Source organism: Mustela putorius, unplaced genomic scaffold (assembly GCF_011764305.1).
Source record: "Mustela putorius furo isolate JIRA1106 unplaced genomic scaffold, ASM1176430v1.1 tig00003854_pilon_pilon_pilon, whole genome shotgun sequence".
Taxonomy (NCBI): Eukaryota; Metazoa; Chordata; class Mammalia; order Carnivora; family Mustelidae; genus Mustela; species Mustela putorius.
Genome location: NW_025422006.1, coordinates 6,591,149 through 6,618,802, shown reverse-complemented (window position 1 = coordinate 6,618,802; position 27,654 = coordinate 6,591,149). Strand labels below are relative to the sequence as shown.

Below are 27,654 nucleotides of genomic sequence, written 5' to 3'. Positions count from 1 at the left end.
ACCCATCCTTTAAGGCAGGGTGGCTGACAGTAGGAAAAAGAAAAACAATTTAAAATCTCATTGAAATTGAGGACACTACAAGTACCATGTGAAAGCGAATCTTTTCTAGAAACCCCACAGATTGGTAAGGAGCCCAGTTGCTCAGCGCTTTTTTTTTTTTCCTGAGAACAAGCATTTAAAAAGCATTTAAGGAAAAACCAGAACATTAAGATATTTTTAAAAGCTTTTGAGTGATTAAATGAGAATTTTTTATTTGACAGGAAATAAGATGTTATCTAAGAGAAAGAAACATTCTAAAACATTCACTCCCACTGGAGGGGTAACCTTGTGATGGTCCCAGCTCCCCTCTGTGACAGCATTTTGATGAGAAGCTGAGTCACGTTGCTTTTTGTGACTGGCTTACTTTGGGTTTGAGGAATCCTCTTGTTTGATTTGCCTTTTAATCATTTTAGTAACCTGTGAAATCAGTCTTCTCATTCATGTTATCCTTTGTAGTAATAAACAACTCAGAAAGCCCTCACTGCAGAGAGGAGAGAGCATAGACCTTCAAGTCAGAAACGTGGGGAGGCAAACAAATCTGATTCCTGTCCCGCTTCACTGATTCTCGGTGGGAGCATCTTGTGAAAGTTCTTTAATTTCCCTGAGTCTTAAGTTTTTTCGCCTGTAAAACAGAATAATACCTATGTCATTGGGTCAAATGATAAAATCCCTATGAAAATGGTACGTAAGTCAAAGAGCACAACACGCATATTAATGACACATTAATAATTAATAATTAATGACACATTTCTGTGATTCATCAACGTGTCCTGTGTGCTATACCTGCAACCAGGTCTCCAGCTAGGAAGGTGCTCAGAAAAGAAAACTAAGAGTGAGCACGGACAAAGTGAAAAAACAGCAAACACAAAGGATAGAGAAGTGTTAAAAACAGCTACCACCACAACATAAAGTCAGGTTTCAACCCATTTACAAAGCCTGTCCCCCAGAACACGCACGCACTTGTACCCATGCACACACGTACACACCACACACGCATTGTAGCTCACTCAAATGGAAAGAGATGTAAAGGCCAAGGGGAAATTTGGACCTTAAATTTCCCCATGACCTCACATCTTCTGAAAACCGAAAGAGGTGGTAGACACACACTGTTGCCTTTTCCAAAAAGTAGCTTCTGGGGAAAATCAGGGCAGTTCTGAAAGTCTGCAGAGGGAATGGTAGAGCCACTTAGATAAGGCTCATCCTGGGTCCAGGGATGTTTTATATGAGAGATGGGGAAGAAATATGGGAGGGCAGAGCCGTTCAGAGAAGATGTGGTTCATCCTGAAGATGACCTAGAAGATGACCTAGAAAAGCTAGAGTTACAGATTGGAGACTGCAGACCTGTTTCCTAGACTTTCCTTAAGTGAAAGATGGTTTCTTATGACTAAAGCTCTATGTGCGAATTATAGAAAAAGCAGGAATGCACATGAAGCAAATATTTTTAAAATATTTTTTAAAAGATTTTATTTATTTATTTGACAGACAGAGATCACAAGTAGGCAGAGAGGCAGGCAGAGAGAGAGGAAGGGAAGCAGGCTCCCTGCTGAGCAGAGGTCCTGATGTGGGGCTTGGTCCCAGGACCCTGGGAGCATGACCTGAGCTAAAGGCAGAGGCTTTAACCCACTGAGCCACCACCCAGGCACCCCATCAAGCAAATATTTTATTTCTAGGGGTGCCTGGGTGGCTTGGCCAGTTAAGTGTCTGACTCTTGATTTTGGTTCAGGTCTTGATCTCAGGGTCATGAGATTCAACCCCTGCATCAGGCTCTGAGGTGAGAGTGGAACCTGCTTAAGATTCTCTCTCTCCTTCTGCCCCTTCCTCCTCCCTGCTTGCTCTCTCTTTCTCTCTCTCAAATAAACAAACAAATAAATAAATAATTTCTAGTTCTTTGACCAAAAGTTTGTCACTTTTAATAGCTTGATATATATATATTTTTCACACAATTATGTGCATATTTTTTACAAAATTGGAAGCAGACTTATAGACTATTTTGTAACCTGCTTTTTAATTTAAAAATATATTATGAACTTTTCATGTCACTAAATATTCTTGCATGACATTTCTAAATGAGTGCATAACATTTCATTGTGAAGATAGATTGTTATTTTTTTTTCTTCTTGAATGATTCTTCAGTATAAATGCTGGAAATTGAACCGCAGACTCAAAGGTTATTCAGTGATTTTATAGCTGCCCAGTTGTCTTTCTGGAAGGTTTTGTGTGACATCTGTCTTTAGAAGGAAATTTAATTTAATTTAGGAAATTTAAAAAGATGGCATTCCTGAACTTTACCTTAATTCTTAGGGGGAAGTACCAAAAGATGGTTTATGTTCAAATAGATACAAACAGGTAAGATCAATTTTTTATAGATACCTTCAAGTAAAAAAATCAACCTTGAAAGATCGAACTGAAACCATTATTGTGATTGAGTCAATGAACCCAAAGATAAATTTGGTTTGGACAAATACTATTAATTCATGAAGTTTCCTGGTAGCCAGTTTTAAAGTGAATGGTTTTCTGGATAAGCTCAGTCCTATTTGAGGGCATCAGTATGCTGATATTAGTTACCAACATTTCCAGCTGTATCAAGAATCTATAAACTAGCCCTCTTGAGACAGTTAAATGCATATGTTCTTAAAGAGAATACAATTATATAAACGTATTAGATCACCTAGAAAAAATAATTTATTATGTACACTTTCTTTTTTGTTGCCAGAGTTATATGCTATTTACATTTGAGTCTGACATTCGGAGGCGCCTGGGTGGCTCAGTGGTTTAAAGCCTCTGCCTTCGGCTCAAGCCATGATCGTGGGATTGAACCCCATGTCAGACTTCCTGCTCAGCAGGGAATCTACTTCTCCTTCTCTTCCCCTCTGCCATCACTCAGTCTCCCTCTTCTCTCTCTCTCAAATAAATAAGTAAAATCTTTAAAGGAAGATCTGGCATTTAATTCTCTATTATATCCCCTTACTAATTCATTAATTAACTCAACAACTTATTTATTCATTCCTCCATTTGTTCATGTGACAAATATTTACTTGAGCACATACTATGTGTCAGGTACTGTTTTACCCTTGGGGGATATAGAAAGATCCTACCCTCATAGAACTTAGGTTTCAATGAGGAAAATAGATAACAAATACACAGATCAACATATAATACAACGTCAAGTGGTGTTAAGTTGCTGTGAAGAAAATCACACAGGGTGAGAGCTTTGGAGACACCAAATCATTTTTAGAGCGAACACGAATGAATGTTTGAGTCATGACTGGGTTCCAGTGCCCATTTTACCGCTTCCTGATCAGCTTTGAGCAAGTCCCTTAGTTTCTCTGGCCCTCAATTTCCTTATCTATTCAAAGATACTCTTGTATTTCCTAGTGTTGTTAGGGGGATTAAATGCGATTCTGTAGAAATTGCTTATCATGTTGGTGTTTGAGAAATATTATTCCTCTTTCTTCCTGTCTTTTGGGAAAGGGAAAGGGAAAATGATTTGGTATAAATAATTGAATTCTCATGTGAGATGAAGAAACTAGCATGTTCTTTATTCCATATTTAAGGAAAGGATGGGTAAAAATTTTTTCAAGTTTTTTTTTTTTTTTCTGAGCAAAATCAAATACCAGCTTCTTCTCAGGAGAGAAGGGCAGAGTGAGCCTTCGCATACTTAGACGACCTCTAACATCCCTTTCAGTGCTGACAGCATTTTGTCCTCCCCGACTCCATCCACTTGAAAGGGTGAAGGCCAGGCGCCAGACTCTCCTTGATAAGAAATAAAAAATGATAGTAATGTGACTATGAGTTTTTTTTAAATTCTGTTTTGCTGAGAAGTAGAAAGATCAGTTGTATACGGTGTCTTCATTGACAGGGGGAGACTGATATAAACTGGGGAAGCTGAGAAACCAGTGGTGTGTTTCTCGCTGTGCCAGAAGGAAAGAGAGACACAATGTGGTCACTAATAATTATTTTAAAACATTAATTCTTGGGCCGTCTGGGTGGCTCGGTTGGTTAATAAGTGTCTGCCTTAGGCTCAGGTCATGATTGCAGGGTCCTGGGATTGAGTCCCACATCGGGCTCCCTGCCCAGCAGGGAGTCTGCTTCTCCCTCTTCCTCTGCCCCTGCCCCCAGCTTATTCTCTCTCTCTCAAATAAATAAATACATAAAATCTTTAGCCACACTGTCCTTGGGGTGATCCATGCTGGACGTTTTTAGGACAGCTGACCCGCTCTGGCCTGCCCTGGACCACCTCCCGTGGAAGACTGAGCTGGCCATGTAGCCTTCTCCCTTTGTCTCATAACCATGACCAACAAGAATGTTAATTCACCAGCTGCTCAGCTTAACAGATTCAAGAACAAGGGGAAAGACAGTGCAGAAATGAGGTGGTGCCGAATAGCTCCTTAGCTGAGGAAAGCTAAGAAGGTTGACCAGATGCTTTCAGCTTCTGGGGGGAGCGTAAGCTGATTTCCTGATGATGCTCCCTCAGCGCTGCAGGAAAACCACAACAACTAGGGCACTGTAAATTGGTCTGTTGATGACATTGTCAAAGGTAAACATAGCAACAAATTGGAAAGCCACCTCCAGGCTGCTCACGTTGCTAGGAAACTGCTTTCTAGGGAAGAACAGCTCCCCTCCCCCCCACCCCGTAGATGCCATAATCCGGGCTGGTTTGATTCCAAAATTTGTGTCCTTCTTGGGCAGAACTGACTGTAGTCCCATTCACTTTGAATCTGCTTGAGCTCTCACTACCATTGCTTCCGGGACATCAGAACCGACCAAGGCTGCGGTAGGTGGAGGTTCTCTCCCAGCATTCATTCCTCCGTTGGCAACTTCTCATGCCCACGTCGTGGAACAAGCTGTGGGAGCTCTAGGAAACACTGCCGGTGACGGTTTGGTTTTTCGAGACTTGGTTATCAAGCACGGTGCAACTGACCCGCTATTGGCTCTCCTTGCAGTTCCCGACATGTCGTCTTTAGCCTACGGTTACGTACCTAACCTTTCGCAGACACTTTCAAGACTTATGGTAACAAGAATCCTGCGCTCCTGAGATGCTCTTGAGCTGATTCTTCCTACCTCACTTGGTCTCCCGCATCATGATGATCCAGAAATACTAGCAGATCCCTGCTGGGCCATTTCCTACCTTCTGATGGTCCAAATGAATGGTCTGAAATGGTTGTGAAAACAGGAGTTGTGCCTCGGTTTGGGAAGCTTCTAGGAGCTACTGAATTGCCCATTGTGACTCCTGCCTTAAGAGCCACAGGAAATACTGTCCATGGGACAGATGAACACACCCAGGTGCTAATAGATGCAGGAGGGCTTGCTGCCTTTCCCAGCCTGCTAACAAACTGTCAAGCCAATGTTGAGAAGGAAACTACATGGACAGTGTCAAACACCACAGCTGGCCACCAGGACCAGACAGAGCAAGCTGTGAATCATGGGTTAGTCCCCTTCCTTGTTGGTGTTCTCTCCGAGGCAGATTATAAGACTCAAAATGAAGCTGTATGGGCTGCTGAGAAACTAGGTGACATGGAGACAATATAATGATGGAAGAATGCGGAGGTTTGGACCAAATGGGAGCTCTGCAAAAACCACAAAAATCAGGGTACAAAGCTTCCTTAACCTTGATTGAGAAGGATTTCTCTGTAGAGGAAGAGGGAGATTGGAAGGGTGTGCCAGAAACTGCCTCTGAAGGCTCTCGGTTCCAAGTTGAGGGTGGCACTCCTGGGACCTTTAGTTTTTAGCTTGTACACCTGAGGCGGAATGTGGTTTGTTGTGTGCTCTGTTTGGTCGGAGTTTGTCTTACGGTTTCTCTGCTAAGAACTCCTTTTCAGTGTGGTTTGTTATTGAAGCACCTTTTACAACGAAGATCTACTTGACCAGTTCTAGACTGTACAAACTGTACAGAGCTTCTCCTCTCAGTGGGCTTCTTATTTCTATGTTGAATCTTCTCTATTGCAGTATTCTTAAATAAAGATTAAATTCTACCTTTTTTTAAAAAAATCTTAAAAAACCCTCAACATTAATTCTTGTACTGATGGACACCTGCTATGTCCTTCCCATGCGTGTAATTATGTGTATTATTATATATTCATATGCATATAATTATGTCTTCTAGTATTAAATTATGTTGTTATAATTCTATAGTTCTCGTAATAGGCTCACGGGTGAAGGGTGTTCTTCTGATCCCAAGGTGTGGATTTGGAAACAGAGGCTGGCTCAGGTTATGCAGTTGTGAGTGGTAACGCAATGGTGGAAACCCAAGTGTAGGAAACCCAGCTAAGGCCAGACCCGTGTGGTTAACCCCTTGCTTCTTGTCATCGCCAGCACCTGCTGCCCACAAGCTGGCTCACCTGCCCACATCAGTTCTCACTGTGGCCCGGCCGTGGAATTTGTTGAGATTGTTTTTTCCATATGCCGTGATATGTTTAGTTTTGCCTCAGATGGGCGAGCGGATTAGCTTTCAAGAGAGATGGACCGTCTCCACTCTAAACACAACTAGACGTGACCTTCCCGCATCTGAAAACATTGTGGTAGAATCCCTTCATCACTGCGCACATACCCTTTTATGGGGTTGGTTTTCTTTTTCTTTTTTTTTTTTTTTTAATATTTTATTTATTTATTTGACAGAGAGAGATCACAAGTAGGCAGAGAGGCAGGCAGAGAGAGAAGGAAGCAGGCTCCCTGCTGAGCAGAGAGCCTGATGCGGGACTTGATCCCAGGACCTTGAGATCATGACCTGAGCCGAAGGCAGCAGCTTAACCCACTGAGCCACCCAGGCACCCTGGAGTTGGTTTTCTAATCTTCCTATTAGAGTGGTCAACACTGACTCAGTTTTCCTCTGGAATTAGCTATTGAGTAGAGATGCATTTTCAAACTTAAAAATTATTTTTTTTTTTTTTAAGATTTTATTTATTTATTTGTTTGACAGACAGAGATCACAAGCAGGTAGAGAGGCAGGCAGAGAGAGAGGGGGAAACAGGCTCCCTGCTGAGCAGAGAGCCCGATTCGGGGCTTGATCCCATGACCCTGAGATCATGACCTGAGCTGAAGGCCGAAGCTTAACCCACTGAGCCACCCAGGCACCCCTCAAACTTAAAAATTCTACCTTCCCCTGCCCCCAAAAGCCCTAAAACTAGGACGGATGTCCTAAAAATACTGCCCTGCCTTCAGAGACTTAATCAACTCAGTGATACAATGCACGTAACTTGATTTTCAGACGGAAAGGAGGAGAATGGGACGTTGGGAGATGACCTCTCTGTATTTTGGTGTAACAAGTGGTGAAACACCTCATTTGAGATGTCACTGCTGGGTTCCACCAACACTGAGGTGTTCTGTACGTCCACACTCAGGCTGTACCTTGGGCTTGTGTCCCTGGAGCCCCGGAGGGACTCCTCAGTTGTTTGGTTATTTTCCCCTATATTCTCCTTGGTATGCATCTTTTTTTTTATTTTAATTTTTTAAAGACTTTATTTATTTATGAGAGAGAGAGAGAGAGAGAGAGAAGGGACAAGCAGACCTCATGCTGAGTAGAGCCCAATGCAAGTCTCTGTCTCAGGGACCTGAGATCATGACCTGAGCCAAAATCAAGAGTCAGATTCTTAACAGACTGAACCACCTGGGTATGCACTTTTTAAAGTGCATCGCCCTGTTCTTTGGTCTCCAACACTGAACTTTCTATCATCATATGGCCTGGTTCATTTACCAGATTTATTTGGTCAATATCATATTTCTTCCTTTCAAAGAAACACCATTGGGGTGCCTGGGTGGCTCGGTGGGTTAAGCTGCTACCTTCAGCTCAGGTAGTGATCTCAGGGTCCTGGGATCAAGCTCCACATCAGGCTCTCTGCTCAGCAGGGAGCCTGCTTCCCCCCCCACCCCGCCTGCTGCTCTGCCTACTTGTGATCCCTCTCTCTGTGTCAAATAAATAAATAAAATCTTAAAAAAAAAAAAAAAAAGAAACACCATTCACCTATGTGAAGAGCTCTCTCTCTTTTTTTCTTTTATCTGACTCAAATACCAGAGCCCAGAGAAAATCGGGACGTAAGTGAGGTTGCCTTTAGACCCCCTCCACCTTCCAATTCCCGCTCCACCCATTTCCAGAATGTTCTGGGGTTCTCATCCAGACATGGTGTCCAAGGGTTCTAACTGTACCTTTCTTTTCCCCCAACCCCCTAAAAAACCAGCCACTGGCTGATGCATTCTTCCACATGAATTGGTTTGGGCTGGTATGGACTCAGAGTGTTATTACTCATGACTTAGCTGCATTTCGACTGAGCTAAATGCAGGGTTGCTGTCCGAGGAAGCAGAACTAACTCTGGAAAGTAGGGACTTTCCACGGACATCGTCACCTTAACAGATGGGCATTTGTGGCCTGATCTTGCTACCTCAGCCTGGGTGCTGGAGTTGGGTATGGGCACCACATGTAGCCTTACTGGAGAAGGATTACACAGAGCAGGGAGGAATGCGATGCCCCATCTTCTCCTTTCTCTCTTGAAGCCTGGTTGTCTTTGTAACTGCTCTTTCTGCTGTAATTACCTTTCCTACCTGAGAGCTCCCAAGACAGGGTGAAGGCCCAGGCAAAGGACTGTGGGGAAGATGCCTAGGATCTTGGGCCGGGGCCAAGAACGGCAAGCCTTCAAGTCCAGAGCTAGCCCTATGGCATGACCTTTTAGGGACAGATCTTCCTTCACCAGAGTGTTCACATCATCTCGAATTTGCCATGGTGAATTCTCTCCAACCGTAGGCTCTCTACAGCAGCACAGAGACAAGCCTCCACCCAACACATAGCCTGCCTCTGACCACAGCTTGTCCCTTCCAAAGGTAAATGCAAGAGAAAAGTCAGTGATGTTTTAGATGGTTGTCAGCTCCCATTGGACAGCCTCAGTACATTTTCCTTAAAAACGTTTAAAATACAATACCAAACCTTTCTTTTCTGTGCCTGGTCAGTGAGAGTGTATCGAGTCTGCCATGTTAATTTTGACCTTTCAGAGAACATGCTGTTACTTTTAATTATAGCATCGAGACAATTCGTAGCATCCTGAAAACTCCATGAAGTTGCTGTTGGCCCAAAGTCCCTCTCCCTTATTCTATTTTATTTATTTTTAAATTTTTATTTATTTATTTGACGGATCACAAGTAGGCAGAGAGGCAGGAAGAGAAAAAGAGAAGAGGAAGTAGGCTCCCCGCTGAGCAGAGAGCCCGATGCGGGGCTGGATCCCAGGACACTGAGATCATGACCTGAGCTGAAGGCAGAAGCTTAACCCACTGAGCCACCCAGATGCCCCTCCCTTATTTTAGACCACAGGCTGTATAAGCAGGAAGCACGTCTTGGGACCATCGGAACCTCTCAACAGGATTCCACACTCTAAGGATCTTTTCAGTTGTCCTGTGTCTTGGACAAGCATTTACTGTATCTTGAGGGGCATGTGGAGCTCAAGATGTGAGGGCAAGAGAGGGCTGAGTTGTTTATTATTAAACTGACAGGAAACAGCCCAGGCTCATTTGCTGCTGCTTTCAGCTGGGCAAAAGAGGATAAATTAATTGCTTTATAGAAATTCCTTTCTGCATTCTTTAGGAAAAATTTTTCCATGTAAGCTAAATGATGAAACTGAGCAGTTTTGGGCTCAACAACTTTGACATTGTCCCTTGAAAGAATGAAACAATTAAAGAAACTGATTTCCTTGGAGAAAAGGCCAATTATAATAATATAGGTACTCTGCAGAAAATATCCACAGCAGCCTCATCACACGATCCTGTAATACCATGTAATATTGGGTTTTTCCTTGCTGGGATTTCCCCACACCCCCTGCCTTTTTTTTTTTTTTCCTTCAATGTTTTAGGCATACGATGTATTCACTGAGCACACCTAGGGGATCCTTTCCCTCTCATTTTTAGAGTTATCCCAGTACCACCATTTGGGAATAAACAACATTGAAAGGACCCAAAGGGGAAGAAAACCAATTAAAAACAAACAAACAAACAAACACAAAATCGAGGGCAGTTGGCTAAGAGAGTTGGCAGGATGTGTATAAGCCCAGGGAGGGGTTTCATGAAGAAGGAGAAGGTCACTAGTATCTGATGCAAAGAAAGGTCACGTTAGAACAGGGCAGGAAAGAAATCACTGGTTGCCCAGGGAAGGGTCATCAGGGGCTAGATCAAGGATAGCTTCTGCAGAGGGGCGAGGGCGGACGCCTCCTCAGGGCCGGGCAAGGATGCAGAGAGGAAGTGGAGGCTTGGCGGTCAGGGCCAGGGGAGAGAGGAGCTTGACGATGAAGGTTTTCCTTTCAGATGGGACTGAATTGAGCCGGTTTCTAGGAAGAATCAAGGAGTCAGGGTGCTGGCCAAGACAGGGTATGATGCTGGAATCAAAACTGAAATAAAATTTCTGTTCTGGGTGCCTTTTCTGCCTTCCCCATCATCCCACATCCCGGACAAATATTTGGTGCATGAACAGATTTTGGACTTCGAAGAGCTCCCCTTTTCTTGTGCTTGGGATTTGTTCCTTGGTGAAACACAAAGGGACAAAACTGTACATACAAGAAGAAAATGGTATTTGGTGGAAACTCTCCCTTCCCTAATTGCTCTTAAATCCTTTGCCCGTTGCTCGTACGGGTATTTGAATGACGTTTGGAATAAATTCCAAGGCTGCTTACCCCTGGAAGGATTCATGGTGTTGGAGCTGAGTTCAAAGTCTCAAAAACAAGCCAAAGCCTGTTCCTTTCAGTAGTCAGGATAAAGTTTAATATCCTTCTTCGGAAAGCTTTCACGCGTTAAGTTTGCCACTGCTAAGCTGCCGGAAAGGGAAAATGCCAGAAGTTTAACTCCTATAGCAACTTTCTGGTGCAAGTTACATAACCGTTCTGGATTTGAAAAGCGCAGGTAATAATACCTACTTCTTGGGGTTGTTGTGAGGATTAAATGGGCCAATTAATACAGTCCCTGTCAGACAGTAAATATGTACTAGGTGAGTAATATTGGTTACGGCAGCGGGCTTTTCCAGGTTGTAAGGGTTACAGACACTGTCAGGTTACCTCTGTTCATAGTGGAAAGAAATCACTGGTTGCCCAGGGATTCCTTTAAATATAAAGGATACACCACAAGGTAAGGAGAACAGGAGACTACTTACTCAGCACACTGAGTCTGCAAATCTAAGGGCAATTCTTTTTTCTCTCTCTCTGTCTCTCTCTCTCTCTCTCCCCCCTGTGAGCATTTACAAACTGCAGGTTTCATATGAAAATCCAAATTTCCAGTAGCACTAGGCATATTCTGCGGCTCTGTCTGGAGCTCAACAGTCCCTCACATCTGCACACAGGTCTGGGATCTCAGGTTTGCCAAGATTAGTGCCAATCCCTGCCAAAAGTAGACATGGGCCCGAGGCCTCCATGTAAGGCCATGCAGGTTGCTCACTGTGCAAGGCACCCAGCTATGGGGCCAAATATGGGCTAAGTTGCTATGATCTGCAAAGGGCAGTTATTAAACCCTGACGGATTTGGGACTTGGGGTCTCCTTTTCTTCTTGTCTCTACCTGCTCTGCCTTCCTCATCTGCTCGCCCTGCTGCGTCTTTCCGTCTCATGGCCTCCTCTCACTTGTAGCTTCTACTCCTTGACTCCTTCTGTCTGGGTGTTTCCGCACCTGTGCCCACCCCACCCCCCAAATCAACTAACTGATTTGCCCAAGATCATACAATTAGTAAGTGATGAAGACGGATTTGAGCTGAGCTTATCCCTTGTTGGAAAATGAGTACTGTGTAAGTTAGCATGAAGACATTGAAGATAATTTCTTATTAGATTTGCTTATTAATATGATTTTTTAAAAGATTTTATTTATTTATTTATTTGACAGACAGAGATCACAAGTAGGCAGAGAGGCAGGCAGAGAGGGAAGGGGAGGCAGGCTCCCCGCTGAGCAGAGAGCCCGATGCGGGGCTCGATCCCAGGATCCTGAGATCATGACCTGATCTCAGGTCTTAAGCAGAGGCTTAACCCACTGAGCCACCCAGGCACCCCTTAGATTTGCTTATTAAAAGAAATTCTCATATAGATTTCCTTGTTAAATGAGGACAGGCTTTATTGTTAACTTTTACGCATAACATGCATTTAAGCTGACTTGTCATTTCCTGGTCTAAGGAAAACTCGGAAAGGGGCCAAGTTGATCCCAGGGCATTCAAAGGCGCTAAGTGCTTTGTTCTGTCCTTGGCACAAGGGTTTGATTCAAAGGTGTATTTGTCTGGGACCAGCCGTGAAAACCTGGTTTTACCTTCTTTACTCTCTGTCTCTCCTGGCGAAGGACCGGACCTGCATTCTCTCATCATTGCGCTTTGGAAGTCAGTATCTTCCTCAGCCCCCGAGGCCCCCGTGGGATGGTCTGGGCTTCATTTCCTCTGAGTTCCCGTACGCAGTTAGCGGAAGCAGGGTGACATGAACAGTGACCTGACACCACGGCCAATTTCGTTTCTGTGTTATTCTCTCAAGTGACTAACCATTCAACCCAGTGAAACACTTCCTTTATGCTTTAGAGGGGTGGGAATGACAAGCAGAGGTCAGGGATTCCCGACACCTTGAAGTCATAATGCATGGATTTCTTCTGACTTAACGATTGTACTTAAGTGCAACTTTCTATAGGAGCAAAGACCGCCATGGACTTTCTTGGGCCTTAAGAGAACCGAATTCTCATCTCCTCTTTGCTTGTTAGTTTAGGCAGTGGTTCAGCCTCACGGAGTGTTTTCTGACTCGGCCCTTCCCCTCCCTGAGAACTGTGCTCTTGTCTTGCTCACTTCCCAGGCAGTGAGGCTCTGGGCAGAGAACGTGGCCCTTTGCAAAGTTCTAAATTTATGCCAAAATAAGATCCTAGCAAAGCTGGAGACACGTTCCCCGTCTTCTTGTGGAGAAGACCTTGGGCTTGACCGAAATCGATGTGACGGAAAGAGTTGTGTGGGTCGGCTTTGCACCCCTGATGTGCGGTAGCTTCAGTTCAGAAATCAGTTTTAGGTTTTTCGTTTCTAAAATCTCATTCATGTTAATGACTGTGTATTAACGTCACCTCAGTGGGCTCAGTGCCAAGTCACCTGGTACAAAAGGATTTGAACACCCTCAGGGATCATAACTCCACACTGAGGCATGAGAAGAGGAGTAGCCAACATTTTGAATTGTGTTCAAATGCAAATTTTTGTAAAACATGGGAGTATTCAGGAACTGGAGAAAGTTAAAGCTTTACGTTATTCCCCTATGGATGGTGAGAAGTAAAGCTATTTTCTCGTGTGTTTAATATTTACGTAACTGCATAGGAGTTTAGTTTAATAGGAACCACAAAATCAACAGTAAGATACATTCTCTTTTAAATAAGATTTTATTTGTTTATTTGAGAGAGAGTGAGAGGAAGAGAGAGAGAGAGAGAGAGCACAAAAGTGGGAGCAGAGGGAAAGGGAGAAGCAGATTCCCTGATGAGCCAAGAGCCCAATGTGAGGCTCGATCTGGGGACTCCGGGATCACGACCTGAGCGGAAGGCAGACTCTTAACTGTCTGGGCCACCCAGGTGCCCCACGTGACGAACCCTTTTGTAAGGGAGGAGCAAAGGAACTTATTTTTATAACTGGGTAGAGATGACATCAAGGATCCAGCATCAGGATTTTTATGGCCTGTAGTGGATGGAACCAAGAATGAGGCTCCTTCTGAGACCAGCCGGAAGGACTGTTTACGGAAAAGACAAAGAACATGGGGGCCTCCTGACAAGTGCTGGCAGAGGACGAGTGTCCAGCCGAGTGGGTGGGAATGTGCCCACCCAGCCCAGGGAGACCCCTGCGAGAGGACACGGGGCTCCTTAGGTCAGAGGCTACGTAGGCCTCAGAACTGGCTCCAGGCCCTCAGGTCTTCTCTGCTTCCCTTCCCTTTTCTGGAAAACGGGGCTATTACTTATCCCGCGGGAGAGCTGTGTGAGGGCGAGTGCGGCTTTACAGAATGTGTATAATACTCAGAACTTATAAGGATGTGCATTTCAGAAGTCTCGGGGAGGTTTCCTTTGCTCTGAGCTGAATATGTTAGTTGAGGTGGGGTCTGGTCCCATATTCTTTTTTGGACAATTCTCCCTCATTTTGGCCATCTCCTGCCTCCAGTGAAGGCACCAAAATGTTCTCTTGCCTCAGATGCCTGCAGTCATGAAACAGCAGGACCCTGAGCTGAAAGCTCACTGGCTAGTGTAATGCTTGGTTTAGAATAAGGACCCTTCTTACAAAATACAGGGCTCATTTGCATATATGCTTCTCAAGGGCAGGGGACCTTTGCTCTTCTCACTGTGGAACCTTGACAAGATGGGTGCTTAATAATTGTTGAAAGAAGAAATCAAGGTCAGATGTCTGGGTTTTTGTCTCCCCTTTCCTTCCTAGTCTTCCTAAGAAATTCTCTTCATTCTACAACTTTCCTGATCTGCTCTCCAGAACATTGGCCCTTATGGACCGGTCTTCCTCCTCCCCCACTAAAGAGCTCTTTTTGTTTTCTTTTTTTTTTGGAAAAACATTTTATTTATTTATTTGACAGAGAGAGAGAGAGACAGCGAGAGAGGGAACACCAGCATGGGGAATGGGAGAGGGAGAAGCCAACTCCCCGCTGAGCAGGGAGCCTGATGTTGGGCTTGATCCCAGGACCCTGGGATCATGACCCGAGCCAAAGGCAGACGCTTAACGACTGAGCTACCCGGGCACCCCTAAAGAGCTCTTTCCTCAAGTGAGCAATAGTTAGCCATTAGTAGCTTCCTGACTTAGGAACAATGCGGTTTCTCTAGCGTAAGAAGCATGGTTCGCATCCCCCAATCTATAATAAATGTTGAGGGGCACCTGGGTGACTCGTTTAGTCAGGTAAGCATCTTACTCTTGGTTTCACTCAGGGTCCTGGGATCAAGCCCCACATTGAGCTCCACACTCAGCGCAGAGTCTGCTTGAAGAGTCTCTCCTTCTCCCTCTGCCCCTCCCCCCGTTTACCCGCTCTCTCTCTCTCTCCTCAAGTAAATAAATAAATAAATAAATAAAATCTTTAAAAATAGGTATGATTAAATAAATTTTGAGGGAAAAATAGCGGTAGTTTGGGTTTGGGGATTTGGTTATTTTGGGGTGCATTTATTTGTAGAAAATGGCACATTTTGGCTAAATCTGAGGAGGAAATATAATCGTTGGTCAATGAATGTCTGTTAGCATCTTGATTTTCAGCTTAACTGGGTAGGCAGGGTTCGTTAGGCTAAGGGAGGTGGTCAGATGGCGGAGTCCAAAGTCTGAGGGTGGGGGAGTTAGAAGGCAAGGGCAGGATGGCCGGTGGAGCTCCAGGTTCTTGGCTCACGTCAGAGAAGCGGTTCTCAGGCTTGAGAGTACCTCAGACTCACTTGGAGGCCTTGTTAAAACACAGAAGGCTGCGCCCCCACCCCTGAGTTTAGGCCTCAGTAGGTCTGGGGTGGGGCCCAAGCATTTGCTTTTCTAACAAATTACCGGGGGATGCTGATGTCGCTGGTCTGGGGACCACACTTTGAGAACAGTTGCCATATAGAAAGGATAGGAAGATACAGCTGATCTTACTGGCCTCTGCTGAGTACATGTGTCCCCCTCAAGCTGAAGCTGGGTTCGAGAACAAACAACATCTTTCTCAGTCATCCCAGTAAATTCCACAATTTAAGGGAGGGGAAACCGACAAGAAAGGAAGGGGTTAAAATCGTCCCGTTTCACCTCAGAGTAAAAGGCATTTTTGTACTTCACAGCTGCAGTCACCTTCGGGGGTAGAGGCCACAAGTCTCTGGGGGTCTTACTGAAGGAACTTCACTAAGACACAGACAGGCTGCCAGTTCACTGCCTTGGCTGTGTATCCGAAAACAAATAGCCTTATTCTAGGGTCTTGGATGGAAAAAGAGTGTGTGACCTCTCAGCGGCCAAGGATCTGGCCAAGCCCAGGACCAGTGATCTGGATAAATCGCAAGTCAGAATGGAGAAACGAGGTGCTTTGAATTAATGGCACCCAACAGTGTTTGTTGAGTTTAATGGAATTCAGGTGGATCAGGAGGGGAACATAAGGGCTCGAAGTCTCCTGAGAACACAGTTTTATTTAGGAATTCCAAGAGACGAAGGAACAAAATAATAAAAGAGCCCTCAAGAGACTCTTAAGATGCTCAGGCCCATTCCTATGTCTCAGCAGAAGAATTTATGTTATTTAGAAAGCTGACGACATTGTAGCTTAAAAATGTGTGTGTGTGTGTGTGTGTGTGTGTGTCTGTGTGTGTGCGCACGCGCGTGTACATAGTTTCTGTCACAAAATTAGGGCAGCCACAGCACAAACTATACGGAAAAACAGAAGAGAATAGAAGAAAAGATTATTCTTGTCTCTCTAACATACTTGTGAGCAGCATTTCCTGCTAGTGGTTTTCCTTCTATGTAATTTTAAATTGTGTATTTAGATTTAAAAATATATTTTTTTAAAAAGCTTATATAATCATAGTGTCTAAGAGCCCAGTCTCTGGAGTTGGATAGCGTTGGTTTCAAATCCTGACTCCAGACATTTCCTGCCCTGAGTTTTGTATTTGTCCGATGGGGGAAGACACTCCATTCACAGTGCTGCTGAGGAAATTCGGTGGAAAGGTCCACATCCCGTGGTCAGCGCAGAGCCAGGCCTAGAGCAAGCACTGGATCCATATTGGCATAATTTTCTGTTCTCACTAAGAAGCCATGCCTACGTTCCACAATGCTAATAATTGGTAATATTATCGACATCTAGAAACATGCCTATTTTTATTTCATGAGTCTGGTAAGATTTCATTCCACAAATTCTTCTGTGGTTCAGACTGTGCTTGGAAGAGGTTCTTTGACCAGCTTACTGAGAGCTCTTATTCCTTGGTTTTTCCTCAGAAATTAGACTCATCGAGGAGCAGTCCAAGCCAAAACATACCAATGACCATTGGGCTTGGAAAGTTTGGTTCATTTGCTCCCTAGCAGCCTTAAATTCTAGCAGCCTTGCTAGAGAGCAAATGAACCAAAGGCTCATTTGGAGCTTGGAGGCTGCTTCCTCCAAGACCACAAACTCTGTATCATTGCAGGCATCACTTACAGCCTTGTTGATGGTGGGTTGCTAAGGAGACAGGTGAGAAACTGTGGGTGGAGAGAGGAAGATCTCTTACCTCTTGGACAAACAGCTGTAAACTCAGGCTTAGCCAAATCTACATCTGCAACCTGGACCTATCATTTCTGCCCCAGACCTGCTTAACCTTTCACCAACTTGACTGCCGCTGGGTGTCCTCTTGGGACCACAAACCCAGAATGTCTGAACCAAATCTTCAGGCTGACAGAAGGTAACCACACTGTCCTGAGTTTTCTAGTTGCCCTGTAAAGGAAGGGATTAATTTTTAGATAGAAGCTTCCTGCCCGTAAAGGGAAGAAAAGAGCTCATCATTGAAGACCTTAGTTTTGTTTTTCAGATAAACAGATCTTGACACTACAGGACAATTATAGGTACAATAAGCAGAATAGCCAGCTGGTTCATGAACTCCTTAAATTTGATGCAAACATGTTGTTCATTCTCTTATACTGCTAAAGTGTTAATTGATCAAATAGTATGAAGAACAAGTATGCAAATCCTTTGGCCCAGGAATTCCACTTCTAAAACCTTATTCCACAGCTATACTTATAAATGTGTGAATTAGCAGATGTGTCATTTACTGAACGTTATTTGTGCTGGCAAAAAGTTGGAGACAACATGGGAATGTTGTCAAGTTAAGTCAGTTAAATGGATTGTGGTAAATTCATACAATGTAATACTCCTTCATTAAAAAAATGAACAACTGTTGTGTTCCCATTTGTGTACAGTATTGGGGAAAGAATATGTATATATGTATTTGCATCTAGACTGCATCTGTACAGTAATATCCACAAGACACTATTATGTAGATTGTCTATGGGGAAGGAGCTTGCATAACTGGAAGACAAAAGTGAGAGGGCAACATTTTATAATGTTCTTTTTTATATTTAAAAGTACAAAAAATATTACATACTCAAAATAAAAATAGGATAGTTTACAACTATATCTAGATATTACATATAATTTTTCTTTTTTTCCTTTTTGGTTTATAACTAGTTTTTAAAAATTTGTTTAATCAGCCTATGTGTATAAACACAAAGGAGAGGTTTAATATTATTCCATCTGCAAAAATTAGCAAATATTTAGAAAGCTAGTATTTTTTTTTTTTGACTCTGAGTTTAATTCTACTGTGGTGTGAGACTACCTGTTCTATGTGATTTCTGAACTTTGAAATTTGTTGAGACTTGATTTTTGGTTCAGTATATGGTGACTTCTGATAAATGGCACAGGAAGAATGTGTACTCTGTCATTAAGTGTAGATTTTCTGTATAAGTGAAATAGATCAAGTTTGTTTATTATCTTCAAATCTTACATATCTCTGATTTTTTGCTTTACATGTTCTATCACTTACCAAAGGAAGTATGCAGAATTCTTTCACTAAAATTATATATTTGATGTGTCTCCTCTTCTGCAGTTCTTGCTTTATATGTTTTGAGCCTTTATTACTTGGTGCATACACATTTAAGATTACTACATCTTTCTGCTGAACTGACTTCTGATCATTCAAAATGTCCTCTTGACCTTTTGTCACAGTTGTTGCTTTAAAGTCCTTTTTGCCATATTATTGTAGTTACACCAGATTTCTTTTGGCTATTTTTGCCTGATTTTTTCCCACCACTTTGTAAGGAGTTTATCTAGGCATTTACCCAAGACAAATAAAAAGTAGATGTTTCTAAAAAGGTTTGCCCATGAATGTTAATAGCAGCTTTATTTGTAATAGCTAAAAACTGGAGAAAACTCAAATGTCCATTAACAGGTGAACAGATAAACAAAGGGTCATATATCCACGCAGTGGAAATCGTCTATAATGAATGAAAGGAATGAACTACTGAGAGATGCTACAACATAGATCTCAAAATAGTTAGGGAAAGAAGCCAGAAAAAAGGAGATCTATTGTATGATTCTATTTATGTAAAATTCTAAAGAATACAAACTTATCTATAATGATAGAAGACAAATGAGTGGTTACCAGGGGAGCAATGGGTTGGGGGAAGGAGGGAGATTAAGAAGTGGCAGGAGGAAGTTTTGTGATTGCAGTGACGGTTTCATGGGTGTAGTTTGTGTCAAACTTATAAATTATCCACTCTAAATATATGCAGTATATTGCATGTCGGTTATGCCTCCATAAATCTGTTAAAAAAGAAAAGTATATGTGTCTCTTGTAAGTAGCATAAAGTTTTTTTCTGTAATCTGATGATCTTTTTCTTGTAATTGGTGAATTTACTCTAACTACAGTTAATATAATCACTGACATGTTTGAGTTTGTTTTTTTCCTTGCACTCTTTCCTTCCTAAGACTGAGATAACTTATCTCAAACATGATACTAAACCATTCTACCTATTTCCCTGGGTCATTCTAAGGAATGAGATCATTAGATGTAGAAGTCTCAGTGAGTTATAAATCATTGTAGTTTTCAATTTCTTTCCTGGTTTTCAGGAATGAGCAAGATGAATCCTAGATAAAATTCTAAAGCAGATGCCCCTTTTCAACAGAAAGGTTTATATTTTGGCAGATTGCCTAGCCCTTTTTTTTCACCTTTTGAACCCCTTCATTCATTTCTCCCGTGCCTTTTGGCAAGCATTAATCTGAGTCTGTATCTATGAGCTTGTTTCCGGTTTTGTTGTAGATTTCATATGTAAGAGATATCATACAGTATTTGTCTTTCCCTGTCAGATTTATTTCACTTATCATAATGTCCTCAAGGTCTGTACATGTCGTTGCAAGAGGGAAGATGTCATTCTTTCTTTTACTTTTTAAAAATATTTTATTTATTTATTTTAGGGGGGGTGGCAGACAGAGGGAGAGAAAGAGAGAAAATCCCAAGCAGACTCTGTGCTGAGCACAGAGCTCCATGCGGGGCTCAGTCCACGACCCCAAGACCACAACCTTGGCCAAAATCAAGAGTCAGATGCCCATCTGACTTAGCCACCCAGGTGCCCCAAGATTTTATTCTTTTTTATGGCTGAATAATACTCCATTGTGTATACAGTCAAATGCTCTACCGCTGAGCTATACCCCCTCCATTGTGTGTGTGTATACAATTTATTTATCCATTCATCCATTGATGGACACTTAGGTTATCTCCATGTCTTGGCTTTTATAAAGAATCCTGCAGAGAACACGAGGGTGTCTGTATCTTTTCATGTTAGTGTTTTTGTATTTTTTGGATAAATACCCAGAAGTGGAATTGCTGGATCATATGGTAATTCTATTTTTACTTTTTTTGAGGAAGCTCCATACTGTTTTCCAAGTGGCTACACTAATCTACATTCCAACCTATAGTGCCTGGGGGTTCCCTCTTCCCACATCCTCACCAACCCTTACTATTTCTTGCCTTTTGATGCTAGCTATTCAGACAGGTGTGAGGTGGTAGCTTCTTGTGCTTCTGATTTGTATTACCCTGATGATTAATGATTTTGAACATTTTTTTCATGTACCTCCTTTGGAAAGGACATCTTCTTTGGAAAAATATCTTTCTGTATATTTTCTTTGGAGAAGTGTCATTTCAGGTCTTCTGCCCATTTTAAAATCAGACTGGCTTTTTGCTATTGAGTTGTATGAATTTTTAAATATATTTTTGATATTGGCCTCTTACCAGATACATGATTTGCAAATATTTTCTTCCACTCAGTGGATTGCCTTTTCATTTTCTTGATGGTTTCCTTTGCTGTGCAGAAAGTTCTTACTTTAATGTAGTCCTATTTATTTGTTTTTGCTTTTGTTCCTTTGCTTTTGGTGTTAGATTTAAAAAATCATTGCCAAGACCTATTTCAAGGAGCGTACTGCCTATATTTTCTTCTGAAAGTTTTATGGTTTCAGGTCTTATGTTCATGTTTTTATTTGAGTTTAAATGTATATTTCTATTGTGTTTTCCCCCTATTTTTCAACTTGTCTCTTGTTCCCAGAGAGATTAGAATACATACTTACTAGAATTCTATAATTAGTACTTTTACCATTTCGCAGACAATACAGGAACTTTAGAAGATTTGAACTCCATGTACCCTTCCCACCTTTTGCGTTATCGTTGACATGGATTTTGGTACTATGTATATCTTGAGTCTTAGTTTTTAAATTTTTTAAGATTTTTATTTTTTTAAAGTGATCTCTAGGGACGCCAGGTTGGCTCAGTCGGTTAAGCCTCTGCCTTGGGCTCGGGTCATGATCCCAGGGTCCTGGGACAGAGCCCTGCATTGGGCTCCTTGCTCAGTGGGGAGTCTGCTTCTCCCTCTCCTGTTCCTCCTGCTTGTGCACATGCTTGCTCTCTCTCTATCTATCCCTCTTTCTCTGTCAAATACATAAATAAAATCTTAAAGAAATAAAGTGCTCTCTATACCCAACACGGGGCTTGAACTTATAACCCTGAGATCAAGAGTTGCAACTGAGCCAGCCATACAAATAGCGTATATTTTGAATCTACATTTTGGTCATTACTTTGTACTGTCATTGCTGCTTGGATTTACTCACACATTTATCCTTTTGACGCACTTGATTGCTGTCAACACTTTTGTGCCTCCATCTGGAACACTTTTCTGCTTTCCTTCTGTCTAAAGAGCTCTTCACTCTTTCTTTTCGTCCAGCTATCCTGGTAATAAATTCTCTCAGGTTTTGTTCATCTGGTGAAGTCGTTATTTATCCTTCTTAATGAAGGATATTTTCACCAGGTGGAAAATCCTAAAGATGTCATCGCATTTGTTTTGGGGTTTCAAGATCTTTTTCAGGAACATTTAAAATTTCGCCTTGATTTTTGTCAGTTTTACTATGAGGTGACTAGGTTTTATTTTCCCTGTATTGATTCTGACAGGAGTTCGTGGTACCTTATGAATCTGGGTCTTTGTCAACACTATTTCTTTAAATCTCACTTCTGCTCCTGTTTGGTCTCTCCTCCTCTTTGGGGACTTTAATTTACATATGTTAGATCTGTTTCTTTATGTGTCAGGACACTTTTTTGGAGGCATCTTTTTTTTCCCCCCTGGTTTAAACAAGTACAAATATGGGACGCCTGGGTGGCTCAGTCAGTTAAGCATCTGCCTTCGGTTCAGGTCATGATCTCAGGGTCCTGGGATTGAGACTCCTCTCAATGGGGTTGTGGGGGGAGATTGGCTTCTCCTCTTCTCCTGCTCCTACTCCCTCTCTCTCTCTCTCTCTCTCAAATAAATAAATAAGTCTTTAAAAAAATTAGTACTTATAAGTGTACTTTTATGCATTTATTTATTTTTAAAAGATTTTCTTTATTTGAGAGAGAGAGAATGAGAGAGAGAGAAAGCACACGAGGCGGGGAGGGGCAGGCAGAGGGAGAAGCAGACTCCCTGCTTGCAGGACTCAATCCAGGGCTCCAGGATCAGGACCTGAGCTGAAGGCAGTAGCTTAACCAACTAAGCCACCCAGGCGCGCTATAGGTGTACTTTTAGGTGATTATTCTGCCTCATCAGTAGGATATGACTATGTCAGGAGAGAAACTAACTTATATCATGTTTTCTTTTCTTTTTCTTTTTTTTTAAAGATTTTATTTATTTATTTGACAGAGAGAGATCACAAGTAGGCAGAGAGGCAGGCAGAGAGAGAGGAGGAAGCAGGCTCCCCGCTGAGCAGAGAGCCCGATGCGGGACTCGATCCCAGGACCCTGAGATCATGACCTGAGCCGAAGGCAGAGGCTTTAACCCACTGAGCCACCCAGGCGTCCCAAGTCACGTTTTTCTGATAATATATACAGGCTGGGAGACAGTAGTGCCTTAGGGAGACCCTGAAGACGTTGGCTCACTCTTCTCTAGGATCCCTGCTGAACGCTCAAAGGCTTCAGTCACCGAATAAACATTCTTCCTATTCAGAGGAATTTTCCAAGTGAAAGGAATTTGGGACTCCCTGTGAGGAAAAAACGTAGAAGTCCTGCAGCTTGTTAATAAGTGCAAACTTCTCTTTGTAGTCATGTTTCCACCTGTTGAATCATCTTTATAGAAGTTGTACACTGAGGGCATGTCTGTTTATGAGAAGAGACGGAAAGTATGAGCCAATTTGAAACCTGAAATATCTATTACGAAGCCCCAGGCTAACGAACTTCTGAGGAATTTGTTCCAGACTCCAGTGCTCAAAACATGTATGTATATGTAAGGACGGAGTTATGTATGTATATGACTATATATATATATATTAGACATAGAATATATAATTTGCATCAGCTATTCATTTTGTAGCCTTTTAAATTTAAAGGTGCACTTTAGGGCCCCCTGAGTAGTTCGATCAGCAGAGCATGCAACTCTTGATCTTGGGGTCATGAGTTCCAGCCCCATGTTGGGTATAAAGATTACTTAAAAAAAATTTTTTTTTTTAAAATATAAAGGTGGGTTGTACTAAGAGTATCTGAGGATGCCTTTCAGAAAAGCCTTAGATCACTTTTTAAAAAACAGTTTATTTATTTATTTGACAGAGAGAGGGAACACAGCAGGGGGAGTGGGAAAGGGAGAAGCAGACTTCTTGCAGAGCAGAGAGCCCGATACGGGGCTTGATCCCAGGACCCTGGGATCATGAACTGAGCCGAAGGCAGATGCCCAATGACTGAGCCACCCAGGTGGCCCCTTAGATCATTTTTTAAAAAATATTTTATTTATTTATCTTGGGGATGTGGTAAGGAGCAGAGGGAGAAGGACAAGCAGACCCCAAGCCAAGTGGAGTGTGGAGCCCAATGCAGGGCTGGATCCCACGAACCCCAGATTATGACCTGAGCTGAAATCGAGAGTCAGACACCAAACTAACTAACTGATCTACCCAGGCACCCCACCTTCCATTGTTTCGATGTGGTCAGCTCCAGGAACTGCTCACTCGTAAGCCCTGCTGTGTGTTTTCAGACTTGACCCATACTGTGCTCTGTGATCCAAGCTGGCTTATTTATATCAATCATCATTTACTTTTTCTACATACATTTAAACATCTTTATTGTGGTTGTTACGCTGTACTGCCCTAATGTTATAATTCAGGAAGTTTGGGGAATAGCATTCTTTCATTGCTTACTTGGTGCAAACCGTTGCTGGTCCCAAACAATGGTTATTTTGCAGGATTTAATGACGCCATGTGCCTGTGGTCACATACATGTGTGTGCCACCCACACGTGTCTATAATGAGCATTTCTTACTAGCTCCCTACTTTACCCTTGTATTTGTTGAGTGTTTTGTAGTTATGGAGTCAGTTGTTAGTTACTAAGAGCAAATTACAATTTTGCTTTTCTCCATTTCATCCCTTTCACTATTGTTTAAAACATATCGCATTCGGGAAAACCCTAAGCCCCTTTGAACACTTACTTGGTTTTTTTCTTGAATCAGTTTTAAAATTCTTCCAGCCATTATGGCTGCTGGCCGTCCAGCATGTAGTAAAAGAATTTTCTTTTAGGGATGAAAGCCAGCGAGAAAGCATCCGGGACGATGTAGTTTCCTAGCACAGCTGCTGGTGTAGATCATGGTGCTAAGTGTTCCACTTGGAGATTCTGGATCCTCTTTGCCAGTTCCAGCTGGAAAGGTGCCCAGGAGATCCGATAGCCCAGCCCCTTCATTCCACATGTAATGAAACTAAGACAGCTTGGTTAAGGAATCCACTTGAACTCCAACAGCTGGCAAATGGCTACATTTATTGTAAACAAACAGGACAGACTGATAGTTAAAATACTTGAAGTAGGAGTATGGAAACCTAATACTTAGATGTCATGAAATGATAAAAGCAAACAAACAAACTGCTTTTTTCCATCAGGTCTGTTCCTACTTTTTTTTTTTTTTTCTCCCCCCAAGTATGCCTCGAAAGTCCTCTTTTTATTAGGGGGACAGAGGGAGAGGGAGAGAGTGAGTCTTGGGGCTCTCGAACTCCCATGGACTCAATCTCACAACCCTGAAATCATGATCTGAACCGAAATCAACGTACTAAGCCACTGGGCACCTGCGCTCGACAGTCATTCTTATTCCAGAAGCTTCCTAAGCGTTCCTAGGCTGAATTAATAACCCCCTGCTCTTTGCTCACAGGGCATGGTCATATTTTTTTATTGTGATTCTCATCATGTTGTATTATAATTATTTATTCAGTTGTCCGTCTGTCCTCCTACCTCCCACCTACTGGGCTGAGCCTCCAGGAGCAGCTACAGGATCATCTTGGACTTTAATCCCTAGCACTTGGCAAAGAGCCTGGCACTTTTGTGCTCTGGATGTTTTATGAATGAATGAATGAACTAATACTCTCTCATAGTCTTGCACTATTAGGGAATCTTTACTGACATAAAAATCACCTGGAGTTGCTGGCTAGCCATGCAGTTTTCCAGGCCATGCCGTAAGAGATGCTGTTTATAGATGGGGATAGGGTCTAGGAATCTGCATTTTATTAAGCAGCTGAAAATTTGAAGCATATGGTCCATAGACCGCCCTTGGCAAGCTCTGCTCCATCATTAGTTCCACTGGCCCTTAGTCCCAACTGCGTGTATCACAATTACCCATCCAACTGCATGTATCACAATTACCCATCCAACTGCATGTATCACAATTACCCATCCAACTGCGTGTATCACAATTACCCATCCAACTGCGTGTATCACAATTACCCATCCATCTGAATAAAAACAGAGCTTGGCTACACATCCCCCTCTACAATTTTGACTCCTGGGTATGGGTACCAGCGTTTAAAACAAGTTCCAAATCTCCCTCCCAGTTTAATTTGTAGGAATCAAGGAAATAATATTTTAAAGCATTTTGAGTTATTAGAAGAAGAGTGTCTTAGGTCATCAAGGAAATATCATCATGATACATATAAATCTGGCATCAGGAAAATTATCTGAGACTCGTTGAATTTGGGCTGAAACTCAAGTACAGAGGAAATAAAACCCACACGCCAGGACTACCTACGTGGACACAAGTCTGGATGACTTCTTGCCCGGGCTGAATTCTCTTAGCTGTGTGGGCAGGCTTTCCCCTTCACTAGGGTCAATGTAGAGATGAGGAGGGTTGATTCTGATGCTGGGAGGCTGGGTGCTCTTCTGAGAATGAAGTTCCATATCTTGGAAATGAACAAAATTTTTAAAAATTTTTTGAAATTTACAAAATTTAAAAAATTCCCAAGACTGCACCTTTGCCTGCCTGCCTTTTTTCAAAATGCTGAACTTAAGCAGCTCTACATCACAGAGAGCTAAATGAGGTAGTTTTTAAGCTACCTTTAGATAATTACCGAACAGATTTTTTTTTTAAGGTTTTATTTATTTATTTGACAGAGATCACAAGTAGAGTGGCAGACAGAGAGAGGAGGAAGCAGGCTCCCCGCTGAGCAGAGAGCCCGATGTGGGGCTTGATCCCAAGACCCTGGGATCATGATCTGAGCCGAAAGCAGAGGCTTTAACCCACTGAGCCACCCAGGCGCCCCCCGAATGGATTTTTAATCCTTTTGTTGTATTTACACATATACCGTTAGTCATTTCTATTCAATTCCTCATTCTACCTTTCACTTGTAACTTGGTATGCACCTTTCCGTGGGTGAGCCTAATTTGCATTTTTATTTGAGGTGGTTAAAATCACATTTCACCTATTTGCTGTTATTGACGTCGTGCTCTCCCTTGTGTTAGGTGTTTCGGTTATTTTCAGTTATTTGCCGCCATCTGGAATTCTGATATTCATTTCTGCTCAAATTATATGTTTGTTTGAATCCCCCGGTGTATACTCTCCAAAGTGAAATGATTACATTGAAAGGTAACGACAGTTTTAGGGTTCTTGTTGTGTATCACAGCGTTGCTTTCCAGAGGCACCGAACCTATATACAACCCTGGGGGGGTTCCAGCGAGGTGTGGGGCACGCCGATTTTCCCACAGTTTGACCAGCACGTGATTTTTGTCATTCTAGCTTATTTTTGTTGCTTTAGTATGTGCTCAGGGCCTCTCCAGAGAGATTTAATTTTAATGTTCTTTAAACGATGGATGTTCTTTTCTGTGTGGGACAATTCACTATTTTCATTTTAAGGACCAACAATTCCTCTCCGTGTTTGACAGTTTTGAAGGGACGGGCTTAATTGCCTTCTGTAGAATTGATCCTGTAGGGATGGGAAATGGGGTCAGGCTCGAGGGTCAGGGAAGAGCATCGGTTGTACGGCTCCGAGTTGGGAACCCGATGTGGAGAATCGCAATGGGAACGCCCGCGGACCCTCTTTAAGGAGGATTGAAGAGTGGGAACATTCTGATTTCGTGCTGAATTAAATCCTGGGGTTTTGGCATAGGGTGATAGATCTTGCTTCAAGATGGAAGCAAGAATGTGTCCCTGCTTCCTTTCTTTGACTCTCTGTAACACCACACCTTTTTAGAAGTTCCCATTTCAGGGGTGCCTGGGTGGCTTAGTGGGGCCGCTGCCTTCAGCTCAGGTCGTGATCCTGGGGTCCTGGGATGGAGTCCCGCATCGGGCTCTCTGCTTCGGTGGGGAGCCTGCTTCCCCCTCTTTCTCTCTGCCTGCCTCTCTGCCTACTCATGCTCTCTGTCAAATAAATTTAAAAATATTTAAAAAAAAAAAAGAAAGAAAGAAATTCCCATTT

At 42.6% G+C, this 27,654-nt stretch overlaps 1 protein-coding gene and 1 pseudogene across 2 annotated transcripts in view; both read left to right on the top strand.

The window, feature by feature from the left end:
• Positions 1–27,654, top strand: part of DOCK8 (dedicator of cytokinesis 8) — a 202,626-nt gene that overhangs the window by 15,740 nt on the left and 159,232 nt on the right. The window lies entirely within an intron of this gene.
• Positions 4,154–6,599, top strand: LOC101687746 (annotated as a pseudogene).